Consider the following 13,816-nt stretch of genomic DNA (forward strand, 5'->3'; position numbering starts at 1 on the left):
AAACAAATTTTGAATCAATAAATTTAAATTAAATTTATGGTATAATGCTAGGAGTAAGAAAAAATTGAATTAGATGAATCATATCTTGAAAAAGCATGCAAATGCTTGTTAATCCTCGAAAATAACGCTCAATTTGAAACCAGAGAAAGGTCACTCATTTTCAATGAGTTTAATTCTAAATCCCCTTTTTCATTATGAAGAATTATCAAAAGTCAAGAGAATAATTCCGTTGAAATAGTTCATTAAATACTTGTTGGCAAAGGAATGGAGGAATTGAAACAGGCGTGTAGGAAAAAAAGAAGGCACTTAATTTGTAACTTGCAATGGAATTGTTGCATCATTTGCATCGAAATTGCGTTGTCTAGAAATGTTCTGAAAATTACCTCCGATATGAATGTATTACTACTATTCCATTATTGCCTTATGCCTCCACTTTATAAAAAATTACAACGAAAAATATTGTTAATCAAAACTATAATAAAAACAATAATAACAACCGGTCAGGGTTCAAACAATAATAACAGCAATAAATAGAGTTCAAAACAATAATAACAACCGGTCAGGGTTCATAATCTCAGGACACAACAAACTGCTGAATGAAAATGATATGTATGAGCTAATAAACGGTGTGCTATCAATTCTTATGATAAAGTGTCCCGGCATGCAGATGCCCCACAAGCAGCAAGCTGTGTAAGGCCTACGCCAACACTGCACGCATGCCGCCCCGCGCTCTACAGGCTCTCTTGCTGCCGCTAAACACGTGCAGTTTTCAGACGCTGATATTACTCTGGCAGTGCCGGCAACAACAGGCACTCTGGGGATCTTATTTCTTATTTGGTGCCGACCTCGGAAGCTTCTTCCAAAAATGCTCAGGTCATTTTTCATTTCTGACGGGGAGCTTTAATTAACCCGAAGTTTCAATATTGCCTCCATTTAGCCGGAGTGATTTTGATTTTGAGATCTCTCAAGAGCCAAACTTAGAGCAAAAAATTACTTTAGGTCATGACTTTAGAATAAATTCGTAAGTGATTTTTTATTCTTCATTTGATGATGTTTCGTGAAATAAATGTTGAACTACATTATTTACCTTTATGTTTTTCTTTCTCTTTGAAGAAGCTCATGACAATGCAATGAGAAAAAAGCCAGTTCTCCGTATTTAATAAAATGTCGCGGTCTAAATTTTATTGTATATTATTAAAATAAAATTGAACGAGGTTTTCGCCGTATTTTAGTCAATGCAGCAAAAAGAATTTTTCTAGGTTATTGTCGGCAAAATTCTATGTCAAAATTTAGCGGAGCGTATTATCAAATAACGACAGACGTGACAATGCTTCATCAGCGCAAGCGATCGTTACGTCTTGGAAGTGAGAACGTTATATAGTCACGACGGCCTTCATTCTACTCCCGTGCGATAGAATGACTGCGCTTCAAAGAATGAGAAATGGTTATACAAAGTGCACAAGTAATATAGTCATATTGACAAATCATTATGATTCGTGGCTCTCGAACTCTTTGGAGTAAGAAGATCAAAAGCGATTCCGATATTCCTTGCTGGGATTTTTTCAAGCAGGGAATTTTAAATTTTTAAATTCGTTAATTGGTTTGTTGAGACAAAAAATACAGTCATAATCATAGTGTACAAAAAAAAGTTTGACGGGAAAATCGTACAATATTTTTCTGTTTTCAACATGAGCAAGAGTGTACATTTTGTGTTAAATTATCTGAAATGGCTTTTAATTAGTAGAATTTTATAATTCAATAAATTCTACAATATCGCACTTCTACCAGATGCAATGTTGTTCCTGACGTTATTCAAAAATCAAGTCTGAATAAAGATGACGACCATATATAGGCAGTATACGGGGCAACAAAGCATATAGCGACGTTTGATTTTCCTTCGTAAATGCTTCCCTAGTCTCTCAAGGGCTGGGTGTGAACTACGTACGTAGCCCTTGCGTGATTGTTCAGTCCTGAAGCAAATTCCATTACGCTTAAATCAATTCAATTTAGAGCCTGCAGGGTGATCGTCTAGAAGAGTTGAAGCAGAAGATTCTCTCAAGAAAATGTTTCTAAACTTTTCCGGAGCAGAAGAAGGAGGAAAAGAATATTCGAGCATCTTGAAAGGGAAAAGATGAGCTGTGTTGTCATGATAAAAATAATTTATAATTACTCGCATTTGCAGCTCCTTATAGATACTTAGTTTTTAGAAGAGAATTATTGTTTCAAGCTCTTTTGTCTCACGTCTGACCTTAAATTATAATGCTTATCCATTCTTCATAAAACTGGGATCGTCCATCAACGAGAAAGATGAATCGTCTCACCACCAATCCTATTTCTGGTCAGGAAAACATCTGTCGTCCCTTAGAGCTCTTCCAATCACTCACGTATAAAAAGTTAGCAAGGATTTGAGAGCGTTTGAGGAATCGACTTCATGTCCCAATCTTGCGAAATCTCGAGGTCCGTGTAGTGGTTTGAATCTTGTGATGGAATGGAGTCTCTGAAGTGTCGCTTTTATCACGTAAGTTTAGCATAACTCGGAAGGTGATGAATATTGGCGAGCAGGAGAGATGAAGGACCAACTTCAGAGTATGGCTCTGAGCTGATGTTGATGATGGCGGATGATGGCTGCGCTTGGTCGTCGCATCGCTGAAAGGAGCCGTGAGGCTCCTTTAAGCCATATGGCTCCCTCATTAGACTTTTAATCCGAAGTCTTCAATGCTTCCATTTCTTGCAAACTTACGTCTTTCCGTAGAATTTGCAGACCCAGATTGTGAAACTTCCGCTGATAGTTTGTTATAAAGTTGAATAAGTTTTGCCGTTACAGCCTCAGTAACAGCTTAATTTGGGAGGGTCAGTAATAATTTAGTTCATCCTCGTTCCTCAAGATGAAAAATTATTCAAAATATGATAGTCTACTACATATTTTGTCTACTATCTACATATCTTTGTCTACATAGTCTATTATCAGATAAAATATGATAGTCTCTACTACATAACTACAGTAATAGAGAGAAATTGAAACAGGACCATACTCAATTTCCATTTTTATTAAATTCAAGCTAGTATGCTTGAGCAGTAAACTCTAATTATATCACCAATGATACAAATATTCATAATAATGATTTGTATTTCCCATTTATAATATAGAATTCACATTATTTCGATGCCAGCTTCGAAATTATTTTGAGAATCAAAATATGATTAAAAGCAATAAGTAAAGCAACGTGATGTGCATTGTGCAATTAATTCTCGCCCACAGAGCACAGCTGTTAGCTCAGCGCTCAGTCCTCACATTTACTGAGTTTTCCTTCCGAGTTCGGGTGCAGTTTTATTTTATTTTAATGTAGAATTTAAATTAGGGCTAATTACTTTAAAGCTGAAATGATGAAACCACAATTCAATAGAAATGGTGAAAATATAAAAAAGTAAGCATCGTAGGAACTCTCCAGAAAATATGTTTCATGTATTGAAAATGTAATAATAAAATGGCCAGACCTCTAATGCCTGGTGCTGCCGAATAAATAAATATTTTGATAAGCAATGACCACAGTTCATTTAAAATATGGGCAGACCAGATGTGCCGAGCTTCCACGAGAATAATGGGAATGCGGAAGCTTTTGCTTTCAAAGTGCGGCATAATTTATTAAAACGTATACGCTGTATTTCACAATAAGAAAGGAGATAATTAAAGATAAAAAATAACCTAACCATATAATTTTTCTTAACGGGCTTGTTTTAATCCTCTTTGAAATACCTTGTTTTTAAGCGAGAATAAAATAATTGTCAGCATTATGACCGCAGCGTACATGTCAACCGCCACGATGATGTAGATGATGTGATGGGACAAATCATCAATTAGCTGACTTCCGTAAATGCGGCCAAAAATTTCCCTTACGTCAGTTAATTCATTTTAATAACAGTAGAATCGAATAAGTGTATCTAGAAGTAAATCTTCTTCGATTGCTGATCGTTGGCGAGTTTACCTTCGCTTTCACTGCAAACATATTTTTTCTTCCAAATTGTCGTCTAATTTGGTCCGCACATCGCGTTTTCGTATTTAGTTTACCGCCAGTAGCTCTTCTTTCAAATCGAAATAGATTTTCACGATGGCAAATTTACTTTTGAAAGCGACGATAAATAATTCGATGGTCAACTTGTGGGGATGATATGAATTTTTGAAGTATTTTCAATGACAACTCAAAGTAGCGTGTCAGTAGAAGTGTTACCTGCCAGTTCCTGGCGGAAAAGTTTCTGTATTAAAAACTTATGTGAAAGAATATATATTACGTACAAAAATATTTTATTGTACGAGTAGAAAATATACCTAAATACCAATAGAAAATAAATATACAAATATAAAAGAAAATATACCAATACCTAAATAATTTGAAAGTTCAATTCACATAATATCACGATGCTATACTTTTTCACGTACACGCATTTCGTCTGCAGCCTACGGTGGGCTATTGCAACTTTGCACTTGTATTCTAGCTATATTTCTAGACGAAATACTCCTAATAATATTCCAAGACCGTCCGAATCCGCACACGCAATTTGAGGCTTCTCGAAATCGAAGCTATTGTGGAGCCTCGTTCGGTGTTGCTGCTAAGTATGTGACCTGAATTTAGAAATCGAAGCCCAGTAAATTCGCAACTGTGCGATCACATTCTGTGTAAGGTTTAAATTTATTTGAGGGCTTATAATATGCTAACACCCGACAAAAAGCATCGGTCCCATTTTTAATTGAACTATCTTAAGCGACTCACTAATTTTTTTGTTAGGAGCCTGACATTCAACTTGTATTTATATCAATTCGTCGAAACATTTTTGATAAGCTTTTCTAACAATTTTGTTCCAAAAATTGACATAGTGGTAAACCCTGACACAAACTAATTTAAGGAGAGCCTGCAACGCATGAGCGATGGGAAATGAAAGAATATATACGCATCGAGGGCGAATCTTCGACTAATACGAGTCGAAAAAAGTTTTTGTTGTGACCGCATTTACGCCCTGGAACACCCAGCAGCCACCCGCCACAGGTTAAGATTTTAGACACAACGCCAATGTATCGCTGCTGTTGAATATAGTATACCCTCAAGTGTATGTTGCCACTGCTTTCCAAAATGATTCATCTCCATAAGACACACAGAGTAAATCATCCCGAGCGTGGGTGTGTACAGAATTCTGTAGCCAGCTTCCAGCTGACCCCGTGGGCAGTGATGAGTGAGGATCATTGTATGTGAGAATGAGTACGTGGTCTTTCTTTAGCTCTGCGGCGAATTATCTCTTCCTCAACTGCTTTATACTTAATGCATGGCTGCTTTCCTGAGTACGTATTATAATCCCGGCTGTCACAAATTTTACACTTTATATGACTGCCGCAAACTATTATACTCGTGTTATGTTCCATTCCTCCATCCCCCTTTAGTTCCAAATCTCCATCCTCAGGGGGCCTCCCCACTCAGAACCCAACATGTTTGTCCCGAGGGCAGGAGGTGCATATCCCACCATGACACAGTCTACCATCTTTTTTATCTCGCCACTTCCCCTCATCTTCATACTCGCAATTACATAGACAATCTCACCAACATTCAACCTCTTTAGAACTCTTTAAACTTTAAACCTGCAGAACGCACTCTAACAAATCTTTTCTAGCTTACCAACTAAACAAACTAAACAACAAAAACATTCCACATGACGTTGAAGAGCCTAACGCTCTTGCCATTGGACTGATTAACCACTGGCAGTTACGTCGTGACAGATGGCGCTTCTTTAATATCGACAAATTGACTTCCATGAAATAAATTCAACATGATTGGCTTGACGAAAGTAATACGATTTCACTTATGAGCTTATGAAGAGACGCAACGAGTTTGATGTGTGGTTGCGGTTGCCGGTAGTTTGAGGAATGCAAGGGAAGCCGTCAGAGCTACGGGACACTCCAAAGTCGATTATTTTTTCGCGCATTCCACTTCTAGACTGACTTTCCTTGAACGATGACAACGACCAAGCTTTTAATTAGGTAAAAAATGAGACAAAGATCAAATAAAAATTATCTTCGACTTTTGAATTAATTCGTGCGTTTTTTTCTTTGACAAACGTAGGTAATGTTTTAAATTGTACTTTCCTTTCATAATTGCTGCAACGAGCCAAGCTCGCTAGCTTGGGTTCTAGATCCTTATACTAGCACCAATAATAAAAATATTCGTTTATAATACTATACAAACTAATACTACATAACTGTTTAGGCTTTAGATTACATCTTAAATGTTATAACGTATAGAAATTCATTTTTTTCAAAAGTCTCGATGAAATCAAGTTCCAAAACCTATTCGCTAGAGAAAATGTACACAATAGCTAGGATCGAGAGTGCCCCGCTTTTTCAAGATTTTAGTCGGGATTTATTCGTCATATCACACGACTCAAACCAAATTTACGCCAATTTTCATTTACTTGTTATTGTAACAATCAAGAGTATTTTAAGCCATCTTGCATATATGAAACCTTGCGTATACATTAATATTTTTTTTTCTCTTAATGAGCTTAACATCGGTCGATTCAGAGTCGTATTCGCAGCGGAAAAAAGCTGCTTATTCTTCCTGCTCTGCCGCATTCGTCTGAGATGGTTTAGACCTGCACTTTCTTTGCCTCGATGAGTGAATTAAAAGTTGCTCCAAACAGAATAAATCTAATTATGTATAGATATATATTATTCAGAACCTAAGTTTTACCAACTTTGGTGCTGAAGCTGAACCATAAGTAATCAAAATAAGATGACATTGTACCCGGCCACGTTCATTATATAGCACACTGCTTTGATTTTGATTCTCATAAGTGTGAAATCTTCATGCACAAGTTAACAAGCGTTTCAAGGAACCTTGATTCAAAATTTTCTAGCAATACGTTTATTCTTAGATCACATGCACTTGGAGTTATAGCCAATGGCAGTTACTATTTCTGTTATTTGCTTGGCAAATCCTGACGTTTGTAACTGGTGATTAGTTCTCTTGGAACACAACTGTTGGGAACATCTCATTGCATAGACCAGTAATCATAGTGATAGATACGATCAATGTCCACGCACACTCTGCAATTTACTCAATGGTCAATTGCACGAGTTCATCTCACAAAGCTCATGCACATTGATGATACGTGTCCAGCCCATAATGTATTCCCTGTCTTGTTTTTATTTGTATCTATTTGACATTTCATTTCAGCTGATGTTCCTACGACAGTTATTGTGCTCGAAATTTCGCAATTATGGCACTAAATTGAGATGTAGATGGCCTGGAGTGTCATGATTTTTGTTTTCTCTGATGTTTGGACTTGTTCAGGCATTTCCAAATATTAGACTTGCTCAGGCTTATGGGAAATACTTCACTCATTATCTACCAATAAAAAGTTCAATGAGCTTTAACAATATAGTTTGGGTATGATATAGTAACAATATATATGAGTATGCGATGTAAATTTAGGTGAGCATTTAGCGCACAAGAATTTTCTGTTTTTTGGGCTACGAACATACCAATTAACTTGCACTGTAGCACGGAACATAATTAAATTATGTTCCGTGAGACACGGTTTTCGTTTGAAAATATGTAGAGACTCCAATATTCTCAAATCCGAGCAGCCAGAAGTGGAACCGAGTATCCTGAAGTAAACCGTGTCGCAATAGTGTGTTTAGTTCTTATAATCTGGAAATAGTGAATCGCTAGGCTTTTATATTCTTTTCGTGACCCTTAGAACTATAGGTTGTTCCAATCGAGTCCTGTTTTTCGATATAATGTTATAGGTTTTATGTCTGTCTTAGAATTTTGACTTATAAAATGACTTTATTCATTTTTTGTCCAACTGATGATGGAGCTCGACTCAGAAACGTTTTCAATATCGAAATGAGGAATTTACTTGGTGTTTTCTTTGCTTTCGAATTCCTTGTGAACTTGCGATATAAGCACACTGATAATACAACTCGAACCATCGACAGAAAGAATACAAGACGCAGGTAATTAAATTCAGTAAAAAAACTTCTGTCTTGGGTCCATTGACTTTACATTTAACGACAAAAGCATGCCCAACGAAACTTAACAAAAAGAGTAAAAAGTAAGAAGGGCGGGTGTTAGATTTGAAAATTGAAATGTGACTTCTACGTTTTCGAGAGTTAATTTTATTGGAAATAAACAATTTAAATTTTCAATAAATTTATTACAGTATGAGTTGAGCGCCAATTAGTAACATGACTTCCTGCAATAAACTTATTTAATTTTACAAATATTGTATCCGGGTTAATGAAATAATAATAATAATAAAATTATTGCGGAATTTAATTAAGGAAGGTGCACGGGATTCTAAATAAAGTGTTTTTAGCGCATTTTCTCATTTATGAAAAAAAATTCACTATTGTGCTCGCCATGTCCGTCTGTCCGTCCGTCCGTCTGTCTGTCCGTCCGTGACTTCACGTTTTCGTCGACGAGCAAATGCGCTCTCGGTCACTCACTGCAGTGAGTATTGAGTTATATTTTTTAATTATAGGGACCATCACTTACAGAATGGGGTAAAGCAAATATAAGCAACGTAGGAATCAAATTTATTCTAAAGGTAAATTGATTTTTAAAACTGTTGTTCCGAATATAATTTTAATCAATTTTCCTGTTGCAATGGTTATAATTAGCTTCTTTTATAAGTGTTGTTTGGGCCAATTTTTGTCATTCGTTCTGAAGCATCATCGATGAAATAAGTGCCCGTTCGTTTGATTGCGTCAATATCTTAGTGAGTTGTCCATGAAGAAATTGGTGTCATCGGCTCATCAATAACTGTTTGACCTTTCATTTAAACAATGAATATAAAAAGACGTATCGAAATGGGGGCGTATGGAGGTATTTTTACCGCGGTGATCTAATATTAGCTGCGAAGCGGAGCCAATTTTTTTTAAACGCATTTCCATTGGTACCGGTCAATGACTGATAAACCACCTTTCAGTGAATTAGCTAACTTTGTCGCATTTTCGTTGGTGAATCGGTGGTTATTTAAAATATTTTTTGTGTCATTTTCATGCGTGGGCTTTTTAGAAGGGGGGGGGGCGGTGTTTTTGAAAACCCGTTAGTGTGACTCATAAAAATATTTGTCGCTAGCCCACTCATTAATAGCTTATAAAAATGTACTTTGAAATAAAAGCAATTTCAAACATTATATACGCCAGAAACAGTCGTTTTTTTCATGCAATCCAAATTTTGTTAATGCTACATAACTTTTACTTTAATCTTTCATGTTGTTGCCACTTGCCAAGAAGTAAAACACCAAACTGTGTTTAGGTTGGTTTCAATTGTAAATTTCGTTCTAACAATACTACTATTTTTGTTCGAATTAGAAATTTCTGGTTGCAAAAAAAAATTATCATTAGAATATGTTTTAATTCTATTCAAAAAAATCGAGCCGACGTTATGCTAAATACTAAATATATACGTTACGTGCATTGACAGATATTCAGAGAGACATTTCTATTGCAATTTTCGTTATTTTCAATAATTCATTAATTCGAATAATTGAATAAACAAAAGTTCCAAAAATTAAATAAAATAAGCGGCCTTCAAATTTATGACTCATTCGACAATTCCCTAAATTGAACTAAATGATAGATGTCACAACAACGCATTATATACTGTGCAACGCAGCTTGTCGATCTTTTCGAAACTCCTGGAGCGCGTTGTGGCCCTATAGCTGAACAACCGTCTTCGGCAGTCCTGTCGCATGCCTCGCGTCCAGTCTGCATACCGTCATCTCCACTCGACGGAAACCGCTGTGCTGAAGGTGCTTTCCGACATTTCTGCGAGCAGGAGACCGCGGCGACACTGGCTTTACTCGACACGCTTAATTGACACGGTCGACCACGCCACTTTATAGCGTCGACTTGACGTATCATTCTGCCTGTGTAGCACAGTGATGCGGTGGTTCGAGTCCTCTCTCAGCAATAGGTCCCAATACGTTCGACGCGGGAAATCTTCGACACCATCGTTGATTACTTACGGCGTACCACAGGGTTCAGTTCTCAGCCCAATCCTCTTCCTATTATATACTGTTGACGTATTGCACATAATTGACTCACATAGTTTGAATCCGCATATATTCGCCAACGACACCCAAATTTATGGCTACTGTGCACCAGCTGACGCTGCAGCATGGCAAGACCGGAGGTCTGTCTGCATGGACGTCGTCTCAGACTGGCTGCGCTCCAACCGACTCCAGCTCAATGCATTGAAAACCGACTTTAAAGGTTTCTGACTACTCGGCGCCAGCTTCAGCTTCCGGTCAACTCTGTTTGCGTGGGCAACGCGTTCATCGTACCTGCGTATACGGTTCACAACCTCGGCATTCTGCTGGGCTTGGAATTTTCTATGAATAATCACATCGCCAAAGTTACCAGAGCTTGTTTTGGGGCTTTTTTGCATGTATAATATATTCAGGAACTATTACAAAGAATCGATTTCATATTTCAGGCGAATCATATTACAACTCATCACGGGCCTCTTAAAAATATATATCTCAGAGCTACAAAACTTGCCTGAAGCGGCTGTTTACCACAATTATACGGAATTGTGATTTAAGTAATAAAAAATAATGAAAATGTTGATCCCAAAGCAAGCACTTCAGCACTTTTCACGTATTACAATGATTCGGTTCCTCACCTCATAAAACTGCATTTATAATTGAGTCACATAAGAAAACAATTGTTTCCTCTTTGTTCAAAACGAAATGGCAATGCTTTCAGCATATTTTCACATTGCAGTGATTCTAATTTTTAATATATCCTTTTTTATATTACTTTTCTAAATTCGCAATGATCACATTGCATTTTGATGCACGATTTCAGTTGAACGACTCCTAATGCAGACTCTGATTGCGATCATGTGAAAAATATTTAGCGGAATATACGTGGATGCATACTTATGTGGTTTGATTTTATAGCGAATCCAGAATTTTTTTAGAATGAATTCCTAATCTAAAAGGAGATTGCTAATCATCTATCAGCCATGGCACCGGTTATGATGAGGTCTTTCATAATTTTCGACCCTTGCAATCGAATGAATAGAAATAAAAATTCACAAGGTATGTATTTAATCGTGGACTATGAAGCAACGAGGCAATTTTTGTGCATACAATCAGCTCGTTCTTGACACTTCACAGTCAATAGTGCTATATCGCGACGACGGTGGTTCAAGAGACATTAAAGCTGTGCGAATAAACGTGGCGCCGGTCCATCTTCCTACTCATTTGGCGTCGTTCCGACCATCAAGCACTGCTTATAGTTTCATTTCGATGTAAATTAAAAAATTCTCACGTATACCACCGACATTAACGCCTCTGTTACGTCACTCTTATAGTGTATGTACATTAACTCCACTCTCTATTCCCTTTATGCACAGATGTATATTGCTATAGAATCATATCGTGACTATACAGCAAATATTATCCAGGATACCAGGGCATATTTACTTCATAGTCTATGACTCTATGGTATATAGGATGCAATTTCACAAAACGCAGCTCTCGTCATAGTTTTTTAACACACGCCTCCCCTTCGCCATACCAAATTGCTACTATAACGTTAGACAATAGATTAAAAACGTAATTGAAAAAATAAATTTTTATTATTTTAATTGAATTCACTAGATCAGGATAACTTTTAGACAAATAAATAAAAGGAATTAACCTTTGTCCTGGAAGAAAATGCTCTTATATAGCTGAGCTGGTGAGACCACGATTTCTTATTTTATGAATTCGCAACTAAAGATGTATGAAGGCAGAAAAATCACCAAACGGATATGATCACTGGAATCGTGAAATTGGAGATTAATTAACCCTATAACTATAAAATATCTTAAATTCATCATTATATTTCAAAGCGAGAGTGTTACAAAATTTTTCGCAAGGCTGCTAGTCCGAGCAAATGAATGGAGAGAATATAGTATATCGCGAACTTTTACTTTGACTTTGAGTTACTAATAATATACGGTTAAAAATTACTTTTTAAAGACAACACTTCCAAGGAATCCAGTGTCTCCAATCTTACAGATGTACAATGAATTTCTCATTTAATTTTCGAATATTAAAAAATTAATTTTTCATTTTTTTTAAATATAAAATTTTTTTAATTAGTTATTCTGTTAATAGATTCATGCATTGCCTCTGACTTCACACAAGTGTGCAAAATTTCAGATCAATTAAACAGGTACAAGTGTGTCAATTATCAGTTATAAGATTTGTAGCTGACAAAATTATTTTTTCAATTTTTTAATATTGAAAATAAAATTAATATCCTTTATTTTGACATTTGATTCATGCATTGTCTCCAACTTTACACAAGTGTGCAAAATTTCAGATAGATTGGAGAGGTAGAAGTGTGTTAAATATCGGTTATAAGATTTGTAGCAGACAAACAAACAAACAACAAGAAGCGAAGTTAAAGATAAGTGTTGTAAAAACGAGTGGTGCGTTTCCCATTTCGCTACACTTAGCGCAAAGAAGGCACAAAAGACAAAAAATGTTAAAAAATTGCTTGTAAACAAATTAGCCATATATTTGACGCACAAATGTTTTGCCAGGTTCGAACGGAATGTTATTAATATTTCAGTTCGGGATGCTCTCGTCAGCATATATCATTGAACTCTGCATTTAAGGTTTCATATTAGTTATTTCAACGACAGAGACGTTGAAAAGATGCCTTAAGTATACCTAATTAGTATATCCAGTGTAGACAATAAATTATTCATTTTCTAACTGATTTAGTTGAAGGCCGCAGAAAGACCTAAGTCAGATGACCATGTTGTTCAGTTATGAAATTATATATTCTTCACTCAAATAAATGAGTGAGACTTTGTTCATATAGAGATGCATTTTTCGCCTTTGAGTCGGTCATCCAAACCAAGATTGGCCTATCAGAATAACGTAATAGTGCTGTGGATAAATGCGTGATACAATTTGGACAATATAACCCATTCATTTTTCTGAGACTCTGACTCGATCATCTCAACAGGAAATCTAATATAAAGTATGCTCCAGTATTTATAGCCTTTGAAGTTAAGAAAGATTCGAGTGATGAAAGGATTCGCGCAATTGTTATTAACTTTCAACGTCGTTTTCTCATGCGATTCTGAGTTCTCTGAACGTCCGTAAATTTTTCAGCGGGACTTCAATTACTTAAATTAATAAGCAGAGTAAAAATGAAGTTCATGCTACAAATATACTAAAGTATTTTGACTTCATTTGTTATAAATCACAGTTTTTTCTAAAAAAATTTTGATCTAAAATATATCAGAGGATTTTTCGAAATCATTCATTCGAAATTTGATAGTTCGATTTTATAGAAAGAGACACTATAGCCAGTAAGCACCCAAAATTAGTGCGCCCGACGAATGGTTCGAATATATATTTTATTTAAATACGATTATTATACAATAGATATTATAAGACATAAAAATTTAATAAGCCAAGCGTATTCATCATGATACAAATGCAAGGAGCATTCTAGTCAGCAAGTACAAACGAGGCAGAGCGAGAATAATCTCATTGAAGTTATGAGGAGTTAATTGCAATTAAAATACGATTTAAACCCCATTTAAAACCAATGCTTACGATATGCAAACGAGATCCATTAATGGAAATTTCTGATACATTTTCAATAGGGATATTAAAATTTATCAAATTAATACAACCCAACTAAAAGCCGGTGATTATTATTGAATTTCGATTATGTATGTTAAGAAAAATTCCTAGATCGTGCATTGTAGCTATTTAGGATCTATGTGTCTAATTCGACAGATCC

The sequence above is a fragment of the Hyalella azteca genome, unplaced genomic scaffold (assembly GCF_000764305.2).
Source record: "Hyalella azteca isolate HAZT.00-mixed unplaced genomic scaffold, Hazt_2.0.2 contig1645, whole genome shotgun sequence".
NCBI lineage: Eukaryota > Metazoa > Arthropoda > Malacostraca > Amphipoda > Hyalellidae > Hyalella > Hyalella azteca.